At 40.6% G+C, this 19,102-nt stretch overlaps 1 long non-coding RNA gene across 1 annotated transcript in view; it reads left to right on the top strand.

The window, feature by feature from the left end:
* LOC144024975 (uncharacterized) overlaps nucleotides 1–19,102 on the top strand; it is a 52,705-nt gene that overhangs the window by 19,237 nt on the left and 14,366 nt on the right. Inside the window, exon 2 of the long non-coding RNA XR_013284824.1 lies at nucleotides 12,165–12,257. This is a non-coding gene — a long non-coding RNA (uncharacterized LOC144024975). The remainder of the gene's footprint in view (nucleotides 1–12,164; nucleotides 12,258–19,102) is intronic.

Raw genomic sequence — 19,102 nt, 5'->3', positions numbered from 1 at the left:
AGGGGGCATCCAAGTACTATCTCAGCAGCAGGGTCTTGCTGAGCCAGGCAGGAACTTTGAGGGGGGCGGGCTGCAATGGCCACGGCTGATTGGTCAAATTTGGGGGTGTTGTTTTTACATCGGCTGGGCTCATCAAACTAATTTGAATTAATTACCAAGAACTCGAAGACGCTGTGGAAACACAATTCTAAATTCCCTGCTGAACTTTTACAACCAAGAAATCCCTTTACCCAGAACTCAAAGTTCCTGGTCTTGTTGGTGGAAAAACAGCTTTTGATGAATCAATTTGGAGTTATATGTTGTGTAGTTTTTTTTTGTTTTTTTTTAAATCCACACACATCAAACCAAAGTTTATCTTGATCTGACATCTACATTGTTTATCATTGTTAGATCTCATCAGATCTGGTTAGAGTTTGCTGTCCTTCTGTATGATCTTCATAACAAAAAGGAGATCCAAATCCCTTCTGGTTCCAACGAAATAAAAATGTCAAAGCTTAGTTTATGCATCGATTTTCCAGATAGCACACACAAGCCTCGGCAGGTCTGCCATCCCTGATAAAGTGACAGGACAAAAAGTGTGAGACATGAGAGTGTGTGAATAAAAGCACAGACATTGAGTTTATTCAGTGCAAGGTCGGTAAACAAAATTGTAATCAGATAGAGTGGATAAAACCAAGACGGCTTCGACTTCTTATTAATTTCGGTCAACAACAAATCCATCTGTGGCTAAACAAAAATAATGACAAGAAGTACAGGAAAGGATCAAATTCAGGATTAGATAAACACAATCTGATGAACATTGTGTATACACGAGCAGTGGCGGCTGCTGGTCGCTCAAGGAGGAGAAGCTCCTTTTTTCCGGCCTGCATCATAAATGTGTTTACATATATTTATATGTAAATTCTACCCTCCACAGAGTGACAGAAGCGAGCCACCAAACACAACATTAATCGTTGTTTATCAAAGGCTAAGTCACTAAGGATCGGTAAAATCTCTATAGTCAGTTTAGAACAACGGAATGAAAAATGCTACAGTGGAGGTGAATACTTCAAGATCGCTGATTTGCTTATTTCACTGTCAATCAAGAGGCAGACCATCCAATCATCATGCAGAAGCCGAGTGTCCGGGGCAGCCCGCTGCTTCATAGAACCCCAAAGATGTTGTTGAGTATCCGAGTTGCGGCATAAATCTCAGCATTTATCCAGTGACCGTCAGTTTTGCGCAGTGGAGCAAAGCAACCAACTCGCTTTTCCATGGAAGCGTTTCATGCTCAGTGTGCGGCTGTGGAAAAGTGCCGTGATGCTGTAGGGGTCATTTTAGCAAAAGATGAACAGCAATTGCTGCTGTACTAGAGGTTGAAAGACTAAATGTGTTCTTGACTATAATGTGATGAAAGTTGAGGTCAATTAAGTCAATTCATCGAATTCGAACAACAACGATAATAATAATACTGTAATTGTGTTCCACCGTGTGCTCTAAGACAGGCTTTGAGGATACTGTAGACACCTGCATATTTTAAAAGTGATCCTAATACAAGTCTCATTTTTGTTCAAACAATTCCACAATCTTCTTGCAGAGTGGGGGCGTTTTATGAGTCCGGCCCAGTCACTTTATGTTGATGCATGTTGTGATATGAATAAAGTTATCGTTAGCAGACAGTTGTTTTTGTCCATGTATAAATAAGGTTGATATTTTGGTGACGAAGTCGCAGTCCCGTTAGTATGAATATTTTAAGAAGGAATAGCAGGCAAAGCTAACTGCCACTATCAGCCACAACATGTATGATGGCAAATTGACTTACCGTATTTTCCGCACTATAAGGCGCACCTAAAAGCCTTCAATTTTTTCAAAAGCTGACCATGCGCCTAACCCCGAGTTTTCACTGGATGCGGTTGCGGTGTGGTTGCGGTGCGGTTGCGGTCCGGCGGCGCAAGCAATTAGATTCCATTCATTCGAATGGTGCAGTTTACACGCTTGCGGGTGCGTTGCGTGGCGACTGCGTCTCAGCTGCGGCGTGCCGCAGGCCTTCCGCAAGGATAGACCTATTTTCTATTTTTGCTGGACGCCGCAGCGGTAGGCCTCCGGCAAATGGCAAGCTAGCACAGGAAGACCGACGCAGTTTCAAAATAAATTTCCGGTTACCTTTCAGAATAAAACACTCGCCAGCTCCTATTTCGAAAGCTTTTCAGCAAAACGTGACGTGGGCGTCGCCGGGCCATGTGCTCATTCACGGTTTAGACACCAGCGAACATGGACGAGGAGAGGTTTATATTGGAGGTGGAAAACCACAAAATAATATATGACACGGCACATCCTTTTTATAAGGACAACCAAAAAAAGGATGCTGCATGGAATCTCATAGCAGAAGAAGAAGAAAAGGTTAAATCAAAAGAAGTCCACCTCTCTTTCTGCTTCTCTGTTGAGCACAGACTTTCTGTATGTTTGTCGTTGTGAAATGCCACATGATCGCGCGCGCGCGGTCCCGCGAGACACGTTGGGAAGTGGGCGGCGACGGAGCTGCCGGAGCGCAGCTGTGCGGAGCCGGTGTGGATTGACAAAAAAATTGACCCGTCCGGAGCACGCAGTCAAGACGCACCGCACCGCACCGCAACCGCACCGCAACCGCATCCGGTGAAAACCCGGGGTTATAATCCAGTGCGCCTTATATATGGATCAATATTGAGCCACAACAGGTCTCGCTGTCAAGACGCTATCGGTGACCCTGCACAATCGGTGACGCGCATGCGCAGAAGATCCAGCCATCTTGGATCGCTAGCTAATACTAATACTTTACCTCAGAGAAAATAATAAAACAGCTGTTTATTCATTTGGAGGGTGAATGGAGTTGTCAGAAAGCTGGTTTGTAATCTATTAATAAAGTTTGACTGACCTATCTGACTGTTTTGTTGACATTCCCTTTAGCGCAGCACCATCTAATGGATGCATAACGTAACCCCAGCCTCTACTGTAGCGCCTTATATATGAAAAAAGTTTTAAAAGAGGTCATTCATTGAAGGTGCGCCTTATAATGCGGAAAATACGGTATTTTGTCAGACAAAGAGCGTTATAGAAACGGCTACAAAGAAATGAGATGAACATTTTCTGTAAATTGACCAATTGAAAGATGATTGATGAAAAGCAGGTTATTAGTAGTCAACTACAAGCTTGAAACGTTAATTATTAAAATTATGCGGGTTAATAAAGTTCATTTATTGACTAATCGGTTCAAACCCAGCGTATACCAAGTATAGTGTCAAAACTAAACTGTTGTGATCATTTTGATTCCAAGCATTGGTGCTCCACACATGCTGCTCAGTGCTCAGATAGATTTAGTCAGTGTGAGAGGGATTAGCTGTTTTGCTACAACAGGCAGACAAAGCTGAGGTGATGGTCAGTTCAAGGTGGAGCTTACTTTTACAGGAAATCACATTTATAGATTTAGTTGAAAAAAAAAAATGTCACCACAAGGACTCTGTTTGTTATATCTCAACAACTTTTAGGCAGGGCTTTCAAGTCTTGACCAAACCTTGAAGTGAGACATCGGTCGGGCCACTGTCAGGTGGGCCGGGTAATGGTGTCGATACCAGATGAGATGGGGGATGCAAGATTTCGTTGACCTGTACGCCAGCCAATGATGTCATGCTACGGGATATAAGCGGCAATACCGTATTTTGTAACTTTGGGAATCAAATTGTGGTTAATGATTATTCGGAGGGAAAACATGGAGAAATATTTTACATTATACAATTGCAATATTGCAGCCCAATTATATTTGGTACGGACAGTGGACAGAAAATGTCTGGGCATAAGCAGGAATGGCATACGAGCTGTGTCACAAATGTGGCAGTCATGCACTCTGTTCAACAAATGGATACATTGTGCCATTTCAAACAGCGACAGAGCCAAAAGGATCAGATGGACATTTATTTATTTATTTTTTTTACCTGCTAGAATTTGCAAGCGAACTTGGTCTTAAACTTTACTGGTGTGACTCAAAGATAATATGAAATCCTGGGAAATGCAAAAATATCTGTTGATACATACAGACCCTGAGTACACCCCTCTCCCCAACTGCACCTCGATCAGAAGTTAGTGGATTTGGGGGGCACATAAGCGCACTGGCAATAGTTTTGACAGCATGCCCGCAACCCTCGTGAGGATAAGCGGTTCAGAAAATGGATGGATGGATAACAGTGTAACACTTTGTTTGCCAATGTGTGGACCCGTCGGCAGGGGCGGGCCTTGGGGGTCTGTGCCCGCCCTGGCAGTCAGCCGTGCCCGCCCTAGATGTTTTAAGATGCCTCGCCAACCAAATATTCTTCCTATCAGCCGCCATCTTGCGCCTTCTGTTAGTTTGTTTTGTTTGTTCATTTTTCCTTTCCGACAATACCCGAGAAGAAAAAGGGCTGACTGGATGAAGCCGAATCTAATTCCGTCCCCTTACTACACTAGGACGCAAGATCGGTTTGCATTCCGCCCATTGAGTGCAGGAGCAAGTACCGATGCATCCTTCCTCAGATGCGTCCTTGAATCCAAGTGCTTCGAGTAAAGCATGGCGTGCCAGCCAACCACATACCTCCTGAAAAGCGCTATACAAATAAAACTTACTTTCAAGTTTGGTTTTGATTGACAGCTAAAGCTAGCCAATGGCAATCGGGAATGGGAAGGATGGGGGGGTAGACGTGCGCTATGGAGACGAGTATCAGACAATTGAACTTCCGGGTTAGCGAGTAGTGCCAAACATTCCATCCATCCATCCATCCATCCATCCATCCATCCATTTTCTTGGCCGCTTATTACTCACAAGGGCCGTGGGGGGTGCTGGAGCCTATCTCAGCTGGCTCTGGGCAGTAGGCGGGGGACACCCTGGACTGGTTGCCAGCCAATCGCAGGGCACACAGAGACGAACATCCATCCACAATCACACGCACACCTAGGGACAATTCGGAGCGCCCAATTAACCTGCCATGCATGTCTTTGGAATGTGGGAGGAGACCGGAGTACCCGGAGAAGATCCACGCGGGCATGGGGAGAACATGCAAACTCCACCCAGGAAGGCCAGAGCCTGGACTCGAACCAGAGTCCTCAGAACTGGGAGGCGGACGTGCTAACCACTCGACCACCGTGCCGCCGCTAAGTATACAAGCAAATAAAATTAATATTAATAAGATGTAGGGAAGTGAATAAGTAAATATAAGTTTAATTAAAATAACACAAAATAGAGAAGGCACTATAAAACACTGAAATAATGCGTAGTCTCAAAGACCAAAGAATAGAGATGTCTGGCAAAAATATTAAGATATGAAATTGTGTCCATAACTTACAGTCCTAAATCCAAAAAGCAAACAAAGGCACCTGCTAGCCAATACCAGATAGAAGGGGCTGGGTCACAGAGTCATTCATTTGGACATAGTGGCGCGCGGTTTTGTTGCAAATCAACTTTTGAGTGGAATAAATGCAAAATTAACTACACCATTTTTTCCCCCATTTGTCTTTTAAATTTCAAAACGAACTGACAGAAAATATTTCTGAGCACTTTTGCAGTTGTCACAACGCCATTGTTCAGCCTGAAGAACATTAGATTTAGGTTGAAGAAGTGTGAACCCCCCCAAAAAATGTAATGTCTCCCCCCACCCCACCAATAATCTTTCTGCAAATGGCTCTGTATTCTTATTGCACTCATTGCTTACTTGCAATAGACTAATATTTGTTTTGGAAATTATTACTTTTGGAATTATATTTTAGTTTTACACGCTTTAGTGTTTTGTACTGCGCATGTCATGAACGCAACAAAGAGAGAGAGGTGTAACCGAGCGAGCCTCGTTTGAGAGGAGAGTTCACTAAAGAGACAAGCTCAACATCCTGGAACTACATCTTAGAAGTTAAGTGTGAGAGAGGGCTGCAAGCGTGACGATTGGCAGCCCTGTTTTAGGGGATGACGAGAATACATTTTGGCATCGATTTATCAAGATGAGAGATGCATTTTTTTAACAGAATTATTTGTTTGGCTTTGTGTCCATCTGCCTGTCCACAAGTTGCAGGACTGCATTTTTCTACCCAAATCGCTCCAATGTTAGTCCAAAGGATTTTCATGTTGATTTGTCCTTGATACGATACGGTATAAAGTCACTTACATTTTTCTTCCTTAAATGTGTCTATTATATAATAGTTTGTTCACGGATTTTTACAGTGTTCCCTCGCTATAATGGGGTTAATTTTTCGCGGCCTTGCTGTATGGCAGATTTTTTTTGTGCAATTCTGCATGTATTTTTTTTCTCAGTAATGTAACTATTATATAAAATTAATGAAGGTTTGAACATTGAGAATGTTTAAACAAGAGAGAAATTTGACAAAATGTAAATGCCTCGATGACAAAAGTACAGGACTGTCTTAGAAAATTAGAATATTGTGATAAAGTCCTTTATATTGTGTAATGCATTTAAAAAACAAAAATGTCATACATTCTGGATTCACTTGGAAACACTTGCAGGTGTTTCGAGTTAATTAGACGATTCAAGTGATTAGTTGAATAGCCTGCTAGTATACTTTTGATGATATTCTAATATTTTGAGAAAGGATATTTGAGTTTTGTTTAAGCTGTAAGCCATAATCAGCAATATTAAAATAATAAAAGACTTGCAATATTTCAGTTGCTTTGTAATGAATCCAGAATGTATGACATTTTTGTTTTTTTAATTGCATTACAGAAAATAAAGGAGTTTATCACAATATTCTAATTTTTTGAGACAGTCCTGTATATAAATTATGTGGTGAGGGGTTTTAGAGCCTTAAAACATTTATAGTAAATGTAAAACATAAAGCTAGCTACTTTGCGGATTTCATTTATTGCGGGTATTTTTTGGAACCTAACCCCAGAGGAAAACGAGGGAACACTGTACTTGGAAGAAAGGACTTCTAAAACATTTTTATGGCTTTTCTACAAAAGCTTCACAGCCTCCTCTTGAGAATGAATCAAAATTAAGATAATACAATTTGAGGAAATATGTTAGCTCAAACACCTTTTTCAGTTCAGCGTCTGCGAAAAGATATATTATTACAGTCCCTAAAATTGGTTAATAAAAAAAAAATCAGGAGAGGCAATTGTCTCTCTCACTCTTGCTTCAAGCTTCATTTTCATTCTTCTCCACTTCAAACATTACAACCTTTTCCTGCTCTCTCTCTCTTTGAGTTACCACATTTTCTTTATTAATTTGATAACTAAACTGCTTTCTCTGGATCATATTGTCAATCAGTCCACATTATTATTAGTATCCAAGCATGCAATTAAACAACGAAATGCTTTAGCAGCATTCAACTGTTACAAGCGGATTGCACTAGTGCAGGCCACATTACATTGTTGTGATATGTAGTGTCCTCTAAAGGACGCACAACAGTGTGCGCTGAAGTGTGTGACTGCAGTCTTTTATTTTGACATTTTCAAGTACCTCACTTGTTTCTTTCCTAACATCCCTCCTGTTTATGAGACACAACAATGGATCCCAGAGGAGTGACTTTTATAGTGTTATGTTGACCAAAACCATCCGCCTAATAAAAGTTGGTAAAAACTACTACTGTGATGACACACATATTCCTGACTGCAGTTTCTCTGGAGAAAAGAGTAGACATCAAATCAGTTATATTCCCACAAAAACTTTTATCCCCAGCTTACTTTTAGCGTGTTCAGCACAAAGTGTTGATCGATGCAGTTACAGATTCCGTCTTATAGCCTAATCCCTGGCAGCACCACTTCACATCAGATGAAAGTATTGTGGATTTGCAGAGAATCCGTAATTAGCCACATTCAGAACCTTGGCCAATTAGTGGACCTGAAACTTTAGATCTCAACCTTCCCAAAATCTAACTTGAATCAATATTTCCACTGCTTCCAAGTAGACACTAGACAGCAAGAATAATTTAGTTTTTAGCACAATTTTTACCTTCGTATTACATGACATCGGCACCTGGTCGTGTTGGCTTCCCCAAAAACACTCTGTCATTGAAGAACATAGAGTACGTTCTCATGAAAACGCTGAATATGGTTATTGTAAGAACATAATCAAGGAAGTTCTAAGAATGTGATTCTCTTTGTAAATTGGAACGGCTATGCTGGGTTTGAATGTTTATGAAACAGAAAAGGCCATACTTTAAGCCAGTGCTTCTCAATTATTTTCTGTCATGCCCCGCCTCGGAAGAAGAAAACATCCCCCCCCCCACGTCCACCCCCAACCCCCAAATTGGCTTCGTCATATTTCCTCGTCATAGCTTTCGGGCGACTTTCATTTTTCTATTTATCTCCGTCTCTCTCCGCCTGTCTTCTTCTCATCCCTGTTAAATATTTTTTCATGGTGTCACTTGAGGGTTTGCTACACTTCGTGCCTACACTTCATACTCATACTCTGTGCTGTGCGCAAAGTGCGCATGCTCAGTGCAAACAAAACCCCTACACCACCGAGCGAACTCTCCCTGCGCACACTCTGCCAATGAGAGCGCCACTGCCCCCTAATGTAGTGGAGGTGCAATTGCACTTTATTCTAAGACAGTAAAAAAATAAATAAAATAAAAATAAAAAATCATGTTCCCCGAGGTCAAACGCGCCCCTCTTGACGAAGCCTCGCGCCCCCCTGGGTGGGCCCGCCCCTGCCCCACTATTTGAGAAGCACTGCTTTAAGCCAACAATTAGCGCATGATCTCTCTTTGTATTCAGTGTATTAATTTATTGTGGGTGAGTGGTGATATTAGCAATCATGACATGTTTCAACATAATTCATACTATAAACAAGAAATATACTCAGTAGAGTTCATACTGTTGCCATGGAGGTGGATTGTATTATAAAATGCTGTTGAATAATTAATGTCTGCATATAAGTAATGAGGTAAATATGATGAAATTAAATGCAGGGAAAAGACATGGGCTTTCATCTATTATTCCATTACAACTGCTGATCTTATCGGATTTTGTACGCGCATTTCAGCTGCAGTATCTTATTACGCTTTGCAAATTCACATGTAGCCTACAGTCCAAGTAGTATGGATCATGCAAATGCAGCAAACAAGAAAAGGCCATGCATTATATTAAGAAAGAAGATATGGGCTGACAGAAACATAAAGGGCGTTATGTGTATGTGAAATAGTGGATGAGTTCTTCTCCCCGCAAGCAGGGCATATTTTAATCAGCTTGGAGCCTGGGGATTCATACACTTAGCAGCACGTACGGAAGCGGAGCTGGTGATTCTAGATGTGGCGGAATCAGACGGCAACAGAGGGCAAAAAAAAAAAAAAAAGTTTTCCCCAGTGGATTAGATATATAGAACAATGCATGTTTTAAGATTGCTCAACTAAAATTATAAACACACACATATAAGATTGTTTTCTCGCAGTTCCAGAAGTTAGGGGGAAACTACAATACGCGTCTGCAGAATGGAAATGTGGAAAGATGATGGTCTGAAGGAAACACTCGCTAGAGGAGCCATATTTTGTACTCAAGAAAGAGTAAGGTTACTTTAAAATAGTCTAAGTCAAATAAAGGTAAAAAGTAGTCCTCCATATAATTACTTCTGTGAGTATATAAAACAGAAATATGCAAGGTCGGGTACTGCCTTGCAATATCAGTAACTAAAACAATAAGTTCAATCTTTATCAAATCAAGTCAAATAAAATCAATTCAGGCAAATCCAGCCACAAGAAATTGACTTAAATGAACTTAAATTAATTATTTTGTCATACATAAAAAAAAAACACTAAAAAAAAAATCCAAAAATAAACAACTTAAAAAAAACGAGTATATATAGTTTTTGTCTAAAATTCTATCGATTATATGAGTCATACTTTCCCTTTGTTCTGATCAGAAGATGTCCACAGAAAGGTGAAGAAAAGCGTCTCATAAAATGAAACAATACTTTGACATAGTGGTTGTTTTTCCATTGTGACAAGCTGTGAAGAGTACCAATATAACTGATCTGATCTGCCGACATTGGCCTAAAGGGTGGAGCTTGATGGCAATCATAGAAAAAAATAATAATTCCATGCGACAATACAAACAGAGAAGAATCCAAAAAGCACATTCTCTTTATTGTGTCCCATTGCTGGGATAGACCCCAACTCAAGGTCCGGAATCCTGCAGGTTTTAGATGTTTCCGCCAACCAACACACCTGATACGAAAGACCAGGATCGTGAGGACAGGCGGTATACAAAATGGACAGATAGAGCCCATGGAATTAAAAAATAATCACTTTTTACTTTTGTATACAGTATGGGCAATTGTGTAAATACGGCCATGTTTTGTTCTGCTGTCTACGTCAACAGCAGCACCCAAATTTGAGGTTTTTGACAAGCATCCAATACTAGAAGTCCAACGGATCCACCATGGATTTTTCGATGAGTCATTCCATTTGCTTTCATCATATTACATTTTACAGACAGTCTGGCTCAGAACAAGCAAAGTGGCGCCACAATTCCCTCGTCATATTTTTAAATCCAAACAATCAATAAATTCTTCTAAGACAGCATATTTGTTGCAGACACATACAACCTGTCTGTAACTCTCAAATGGCTCACTGGAGGAATTGGAAAACTAAGATGCATTATTGCTCTGTGTTGGGTAATTTACTGAACATTCACCTTGGGCCTGCAGTCAAATGACCAAAGCCTGCTTTGGAATTATCTTAAAAGGTAGAACACATTCTCTACCTCCAGGACAAGGTCAGCCAAGGTACACAAAGATGAGAATCCTCCCAGAGGACTGTTTAATCCGAGACCCCACATGACATCCTTTTCAACCTTGAGTCGCCAGCAACCACGCAGGTCATGCTTGCTTGTTGCTCAACGGCTGCAGACTGTGAAGGCGCCGCGACATTATGGACACTGACCAGCTTAGTCCTGTACAAGGCCATCGATCGCACAGTGAGATCAACAGCAGTCTCATCTTAAAGAGGAACATTTCGTAGCAGCCAATCGGAGAGGATGGAATTTGCAGTATAACTTTGACCTTTTGATTAAATTGCACTTTTTTAGCCAAACGTATTACTAATTCAGATTCAAGCAGGTTTTACTGTTAGATGTTTGATTCTTACCAGCGTTGTTGAATATGAATAATTTGGGGTCTTAATATACATAAAAAAAAGTGCGAAAGACCACAACAGACAATTGATCTTGTGATCAATGAATCATATGAATCAAAAGATCCTTTCCCATCAAAATGTGTCAGTCAATATGAAAACTGAGTCAAAACTGAGCAAAAACAACAGTCAGAGCTTTAAACGCAAATGGAAGCACAAAGAAAGTATTTTCTAGAAATGTCAGATCTCCATATGTCGATCGTAAACCAAATTGTGGTTGCATCAAATAAAAGAGCTCGAACAAGCTCGCAGATCTTGTGGTATAGTGCCAGTAGTGTGGTCTCTGTTAGATAGTGTCGAGAAGGAAGTTGGTACCTTGGCTTCAAATGTCCATTAGATGGCAAAAGTGTGGTATTAAACCTGGCTCTGCTCGTTCCTCCATGACAAACGGGTTGTTTGCAGTCGTTGCATGTTGTTGTTGCATGTCTTGTTAGCAGGGAAAGTGAAGTGGTTAAAATTCCACGTCCGTACTTCATGAAAGTGCTGATCCCCGCAGGTTACTTTTGTTTTAATCACATATTTCTTCCTTTGTGCTCCTTATCTTTCTATTAACTAAATGAAGGAGAGGTGACTGCTGTGTGCAGCCCTTTGAGGGGGGAAGCACACTTTGACGTTTGAATACAAACTATGCAATTCATTCATTGCAATGTGTACTGCGATTTTAATGATGCAGTTTATACATTCAAGCCGCCAAGGGTCTTGTGAATACATTGCACTGTCGTGGATCAAAAAAGATGACATGAATATTTTAATATCTTTGTAAATGTAAAGGATTTCATGCAAAGAGCTTGACAGACCTTGCTTGATTACTACAGAGTGGAAGAATCAGTTGTGTGTTGATACCCCCCGTTGAAGTCAAGGTTTCTACACATTATTCTCTTCCCATTCATAAAACATATGGAGCATCCACGGCTATTAAGTACAGCTTCGGTGATTCAATGAGGGCATGCTATTGTCAAAACATGGGGTTCAGCTGACACTTGGCTGTCAGAGCTGAAGCTGAGTGACACAACAAAATCGTAACATTGCTATTCTGCTCTTTTTAACAGCTTTGTTTGTCACCTGATTCAAACCCATCAATGAACAATCTACAAACCATGATGATCCAAAGTGGCTGTGCTCTTTCGGAAAGGGTTGCAAAGGTAAGGTAACCGTAAAAAAATAAATAAATAATAATAATATAATGATCGTAATGTTGTATTCTGATGTCATGACTTACAGCGTCTTTTTGCAATGCACTCTTCACTCTTGAAGCGCAATACAATTTATACGCCTGGGATCTAGCTAAGCCTCGGCGATGCCATTTTGGTGACAATGGAGCAGACTCATCATAGAATAGAATAGAATTTTTTTGTGAAAAATCTAAAATGTCCTTGTATGTTATGTGCTCACCAACAGTGTAGCTGATGTTTATGATGCTAAAGCCACGTGAACATTCCTGGGACAAGTTGTTCTTAACTTGAGCTTTGAAAATGCATCTTTTCCACAGAGGGTGACTCCACAAAGTGAGTGAATCTCCCATGCAAACCAAAACCGAATGACATGTCACGGATGACACAATACAAAGTAGAAACCCATTTCATGTACTATGTTTTATTTATTTATTTACTTACTTATTTACTTATTTTTTTATTATGTTGGGGCTTTTACACATGCCAAAAAACAGAAACCAACACTACATATATTAAGTGTGAATGTGATTGTGATGGGTTATATTTGACATGGTGTCTAATGGATGGACTGGACAGACCTAAATGACAGTACTGGTATGTAGTGCAAATAGCAGTTCACAAGTAACTCACACGATGTCCACTTTGCCGCAGTGCTCGATTTTTGTTCCAACACCAAGTAACCAATGCACAAGGCCTCTGCTCCGGTAACTCAATGTCAACAAATATTAATGTACCGAAGGGCATCATTTCTTCGATAAGTTGTATAAAATAAAATAAAAATCAAGCAATGAACCAAGGACCAAGAAAAAAAAAGCAAAGGAAAAAGAAAGCCCACATTTTGTGTGCGTGTGCACGTGTGTATTTTAATCTTTCTATTTAACTCTGCTGCTGACTTATTTTGGACCTGGCTTCTACTGTAGCTTTACTATTTACTGAGTTTGTTTGCGCACGGGAGGAAATGGGTACAGACCAGTTGCTGGAAGACACTTCATCCAATGATTGAAAGAAAAATGAAGCCTGTGTAAATCAGATATGCTGGAATGTCAATTATAACCTCTGGAGAAGTTTTTTTTTATTTATTTTTTTTATGTATATCACAATGAAACAATGTGTTTAATTAGCTAATGGACCTGCATGAACACAGAGTTTTTGTTTCAACTAATTTGAAGCTACTGGGATAGAGTGCGATAACTTGGGTTTGTGCAATAGAGGTATATTCAATAGTTCGGAGGTGGTGCTTTTTAAGGTGGAAATTCCAAAGCTTTGACTTTTTAAGGATGAAGGGATAGCTGCACCAGCCAGGTGTGCCTTTACATTCAGCAATTCTACTCATCTTTTTATTTGAACATGTTTACTAGTGGGCCAATGCTACGAAGGAGATGGAAAATTTCATCCATCCATCCATCAATCCATCCATCCATCTTCTTGACCGCTTATTCCTCACAAGGGTCGCGGGGGGTGCTGGAGCCTATCTCAGCTGGCTCTGGGCAGTAGGCGGGGGACACCCTGGACTGGTTGCCAGCCAATCGCAGGGCATGGAAAATTTCAACATTCGGCAAAACAATTTCACCATGACGACAACAAATCGGCGAAGGTTGAAACTCAGTCCGTCCATCTCTGTCTTTTTTGCTGCTTGGCACCCGAGCGAGGTAATGCGTTCGGCCGCCCCCGTCACCAAGCTGCGGTCATTCTCTCCCCCTCTATCCAAACACATCATGCAAGAGATTCTCTGTGGCGACGTCTGACAGGGAAAAGCTGAAAGTCATTTTGTCGTCTTCCTTATTGGTTCTCTTTTATATTTTCATAACCATAATTTTACTGCATTTGCATGTATAGTAAGTAGTAAGTAAGCTTATATAGCTGGACAAGAATGTTTTCTTTTTCTATTCGATTTTATTCACTCTTTCTGTTCAGCACATTTTTACTGTTGTGATTGATTTTGTGGCCTATACTATAAGTTGAGCTGAAGTCTAGTATGTACTTATACATGGACCTGCACGTACTGTGAAACAGCAAATGTGTCATTAAATCAGGTAGGGTGCTTTGATTGAATCGCCAACATTTGAATAACGAGCGATTAGAAAGGTTGTCATGTTCCATGCCTGCAGGCTGTGCTCTCAGTCTTGTCTTATTGTTGTAATTTGTATTGTTGTAATTCCAGTTTGAGCCTGACCTGTGGTGGCGCCCATGAGACTCTGCACAGGTGCTGCTCATGACCAATTATGTCTCATGACCCCGAGACCTCGTTTGTCACCTCGACTTCGATCTTGCCTTCCCGACTTGTTCTTGAAGATTTTTGTTGTATTTTGCCTTGTTGCCTTTTTGGACTGGCTCAAGTTTGTTTCACCGTTCCGCATAATGTTGCATGCGTTTTTTTGTTATTGTCTTTTCTCTTGCCATTGTGAGGTCTTTTTTTGTTGGACTTTTGCCTGTGTGCCTAAGGTTGTTGTAAATCAATATTTTTGTAAACCCTACTTATTGGTTAGTGTTTTGGGATCTACTGATTCTTTACAAAGGTAACCAACCATTCACGGTAACTTCACATGATTCCAGCTGACAGATGCTGGCAACATTATCTCTATACAGTAGCCTACTGCCCGGAAGTTAGCATGCTCTCATACCCCAAACGTGGAAATGGTGCGTGCTTTGGGTCCATTAAGTGGGATCACAAGTTTAACCGAGAGCTTGGAATGAGACAAAGGCATGCCACGCAGTTAGGTAAAGTGACAAGCAGGCTCAATTATGATGATGATGATTATTTTATTCTACAACACCAATGTGCTTTTTAATTATATTTATATTGTATTACAGTGGTGATACTGTATAAGCCACTGTTCAGCTGATTTTTTTTCTTCAACGAACTTCCATTTGAAGTTTACTGTCAAACTAAACACGAGTGAATTATCTATTCTGTATTTAAACAACCACATAACTTCGCTAGCTTAATGCTAATGCATATTTAGCCCATTTTTGGAGGAGCTTCAGCAGTATAGGTTTGAATTGGATAATGATTGGGGTTAAGATAAGGATTAGGGTTATGCAATAATTAGTGAGGTTAGGCAAAGGCATTATGTCAATGAGATGTCTATAGACTGTGTGTGTGCCTGCACCAAAAAAAAGTAGCCTCATGGAGTAAGTCGTGTACATAAGATTGTTTTTCAGCAAACAAAAGCTCAATTTTGAAGTATTTGCATTAACAACAAGATACAAAAAGGCAGACACAAACTGTGCTAAAGTCAATTTTTTTTCTGTTAACGTTTTATATGTCTGCACTTCACCCATACACAGGGTTGCCAACTTTCTCATCCCGAAATAAGGGACAGGTGCACGGCACGGTGTCATGGTGGTGTGAGCATATGTGTGAAATCAGTGTATATTCTGATTAGAGTCGAAATGCACAAAGTTTGTACATTCCCTTTAATCCTTACTACAGGCCACCATTTATGTACCTCATACAAAACCTTAAAGAAACCACAATTTGTCTTTTTCCCTTAAAAAAACAAAACAAAACAAAAAACAGGTGCAAAACAAATCAATTGCAAAAGAGGAGCGTGACTCACCAAATTTACTTTTTCCGTGGATACTTTTTTGCTGCTTTTGGCTGACTGGCTGACTCAAGCAGTCTTCTGTCCTTCTCGCAGTATTTGTTCATAAATAGTACGAGAATACATCTTTGTATTGCTCCCGCCCCGTTCGCAGCCGACGTATTAAGATCGGCGTTTAGAGTTTTTTTTTTTTTTTTTAAATCACTCACACAAGTTTACATCTTGTAAAAGCCACACACGGTCTCCCAGGCGAAGAAGTGAACCCACGCCAACCGGCACCAAAGGCAGATCGACGTTTAGAGTGAGTGTAGGCGACATGAAGCTGTGACGAAACCAGGAAGTTTGTTTAATTAGTTGCCTCTCTACCTTGCAAGATCTCCACATATAACGTCACACCCAGCGGCTCTTTTTATTGGCTAGGAGCAACTTCCTTGTCACTTGTCAACCTACAGGTGGTTCAAAAATGGCTAATATGCCATTCTGTGCATTTAGTGTAAGAACTGAGAATTTTTATTTTATGGGACTTTTGAAGTCCCATACGGGACATAACAACTTATACGGGGAGTCCCAGCTATTACGGGACAGTTGGCAACCCTACCCATACACAAACTTGTACATGCATTTTTATTTTGTATATTTCAAGCGCATTTCTTTGTTGATGTGTATGCCAATGTAAATAGTAGACAAGTACAGTCAAAAAACAGCCGTACCAAGACATCTGTATATCATAGCTTGTTTCGTCGCACATTTTGTCCCATATATGTACTGTTATAATCTATATAAAGTGCACAGAAGCTAGATATTATTGAAAAATACAAAACACATGGATATTTTAAATAAGTGAGTCATATAAACTATTGATGAATGGCTTCAAATATTGAAGCTGTGACTCAACATCTGAGATGAAGTCCAAGAACAAATGCTTTCATGCATACTCCCTGTTCATTATGAAAATATACCTGTGCCAGCTAAAAAAGACAAAGCTGCACTGGAAAGGCAAAGTAAATGTCACCGATGGCTCGTACTGTGCCATCCTCTACACCCCCACACTTCGGATGTAGAGAGTGTGACTCACAGTCACGGCGTGGCATAGCTGGGTCACATTGTCCCCCAGTGGAGAGTTGGGCTGGGGGAGGGCCATTAGCCAGTAACTAGATCCCCAGCTGAGGTGCATCCGAGGACGAAAAGCGAACACATGGAGAGAGCACGCTGGAACGCAACAACATGGCATGGCAACGCATACATGACACGCATACGCACAACAAAAAACAAGGTCATGCCAGGCTTCGGTGCATTCACTTCATAACACACCAACACGAGTTATGCAGTCATGCCTAGAATACATTTAATTAAGTACAATTCACTATATAGTGGTGACTTGCAATATAGTATAGAAAGATGGGTATTTTGTTTGAGATGTCTCAGCTTATCAATACAGCACTAATATTAGTCATTCTTCACAGAGGATAAAGAATATACGACTGTCAGTACTGTTATATTGCTTGTCTACGTTTTCAGTGTGTGTTGAATCAGTTGCTTAAAGAGTCTAAACATCCTTTGGAACTTCTGCAATAATATTACTCATTTTTTGCGGAGGCTAGTGGAAATGTAGTGGCTCACAAAGCTGCCGTTTGTGCAGCTGGAATTGGGATACATTCCCACTCAATGCCCTTGAATGATCCTAAGTGGATTAGAAAATGGATGGATGTTGTTCTGAAAATGTACTTTTCTCCATGAGATTAGCTTGTCGCCATTTACATTTGTAACTTTGTTCTGTTACATGAGACTTGTAAAATCAATAGTGAAGGGCTGTCATGAAAGTTGTGTACTCACAAGCCAGTGATCCATAAGCAGCGCATGAGGCTGCTTATCAAATGGCTGATTTGATGCAAGGGGATGACAGCGGAAGTCAGCGACGGCGGAATTGAGAACGACGTGTCATCACTGCTTAAGTGGATCGCAGCAGGTTGTGAGCACAGAGCAACTCGACACACACAAGCACGGTAAAGCTTAGTATACAATACGATTGGTTCGAACTCAATCTGGGCTCTGGGTACCATTTTCCACAAGACGATAACACGGGACGAGAGAGAGTCATTACCTGTTGTAGTGTGGGAGTGTAAGTAGGAGGTGCGAGTGTGGGGAGGCGTGTAAAAGCACTCGAGAGACGAGTCAGGTGTTGGTTGCATCAACAGGTTCTGTGCTTTCATTTGCGACTGTGGGAAAAGGTGAGAACATGTAGCCTACGTTTTGGTGTGGTGCAGACAGGCTTGTTAAGGTTTTAAACTTATGAAGTAGGCACATTAACTATTGCTGAATCAGGGAACAATTACACACCTACTGACTTCAGCATTTTAACTATTTCTTAAAATCGAAGAGACCCCACACATTACCTGGAAAAAAAAATGAGCATGTGTGTGCTTTTTTACTCTTATCGTGTGTTGGAAATGACCAACACAGTTAACCATACACATAACTATATTTTCATAGACAATTGTGAGTCTCCTTGTCTGTCATACTATCAAGAATCTTGGGCTGACAGCCAGAAAACACAAAAAAAGTGTGATCAACACAGGTTTAACATTTTACAAGTTTAACTAGGGGTAGGACGGTACTTGGTTTTTGACTACCATTCGGTATGCCCTGTACAGGAAAATACACCCTTATAAAGTGCAGTTCATTGGTTTTGCAATGAAAGCGCACCAGCACTGTGATGCAATTCCGATGTATCCAGTGACTGGCCAGTTCATCCCATTAACCTCCGTAAGAAGAGAGAATCGACAAGCACAAAAACCCAAGTGCTTCAACTGTAAGAAAAATATTAAATATAATGTGAGGGATACTTTTAGGTTTTTGTAAATGAGCATTGCTGTTTACCACTTTCAATTCACTTTACAAACTATCCACTACTTTGTAAATGTTATGTTATCCCGCAATTGCTCCAGATAATCTTCAAAGAAACACAAGCCTTATTAATCACTTTCCAATATTGGATTAGGCATTATGTAAAAAGAATAAAAGTACAAATATCTTTGGCATCTTATTCCCTGAATTTTAATTTAAACCGATTAAGTGTCCGAATTCGATTGTATGGTGTGGGACGCCATGTACCTGGTCACATGATCGTGATGACGTATCCCGTGCGTAACCTTCTGCGTTCATTGCTGCCGCTGGCTTCCATATCATTCAATGTGTATTTTACGCACGCGATACGTCACGATGATCACGTGACTGTCCAAAATGCCGAATACAGTACTTAACGTAAAAATA

The sequence above is a fragment of the Festucalex cinctus genome, chromosome 1 (assembly GCF_051991245.1).
Source record: "Festucalex cinctus isolate MCC-2025b chromosome 1, RoL_Fcin_1.0, whole genome shotgun sequence".
Taxonomy (NCBI): domain Eukaryota; kingdom Metazoa; phylum Chordata; class Actinopteri; order Syngnathiformes; family Syngnathidae; genus Festucalex; species Festucalex cinctus.
This window is presented reverse-complemented; position numbering and strand designations above follow the sequence as displayed.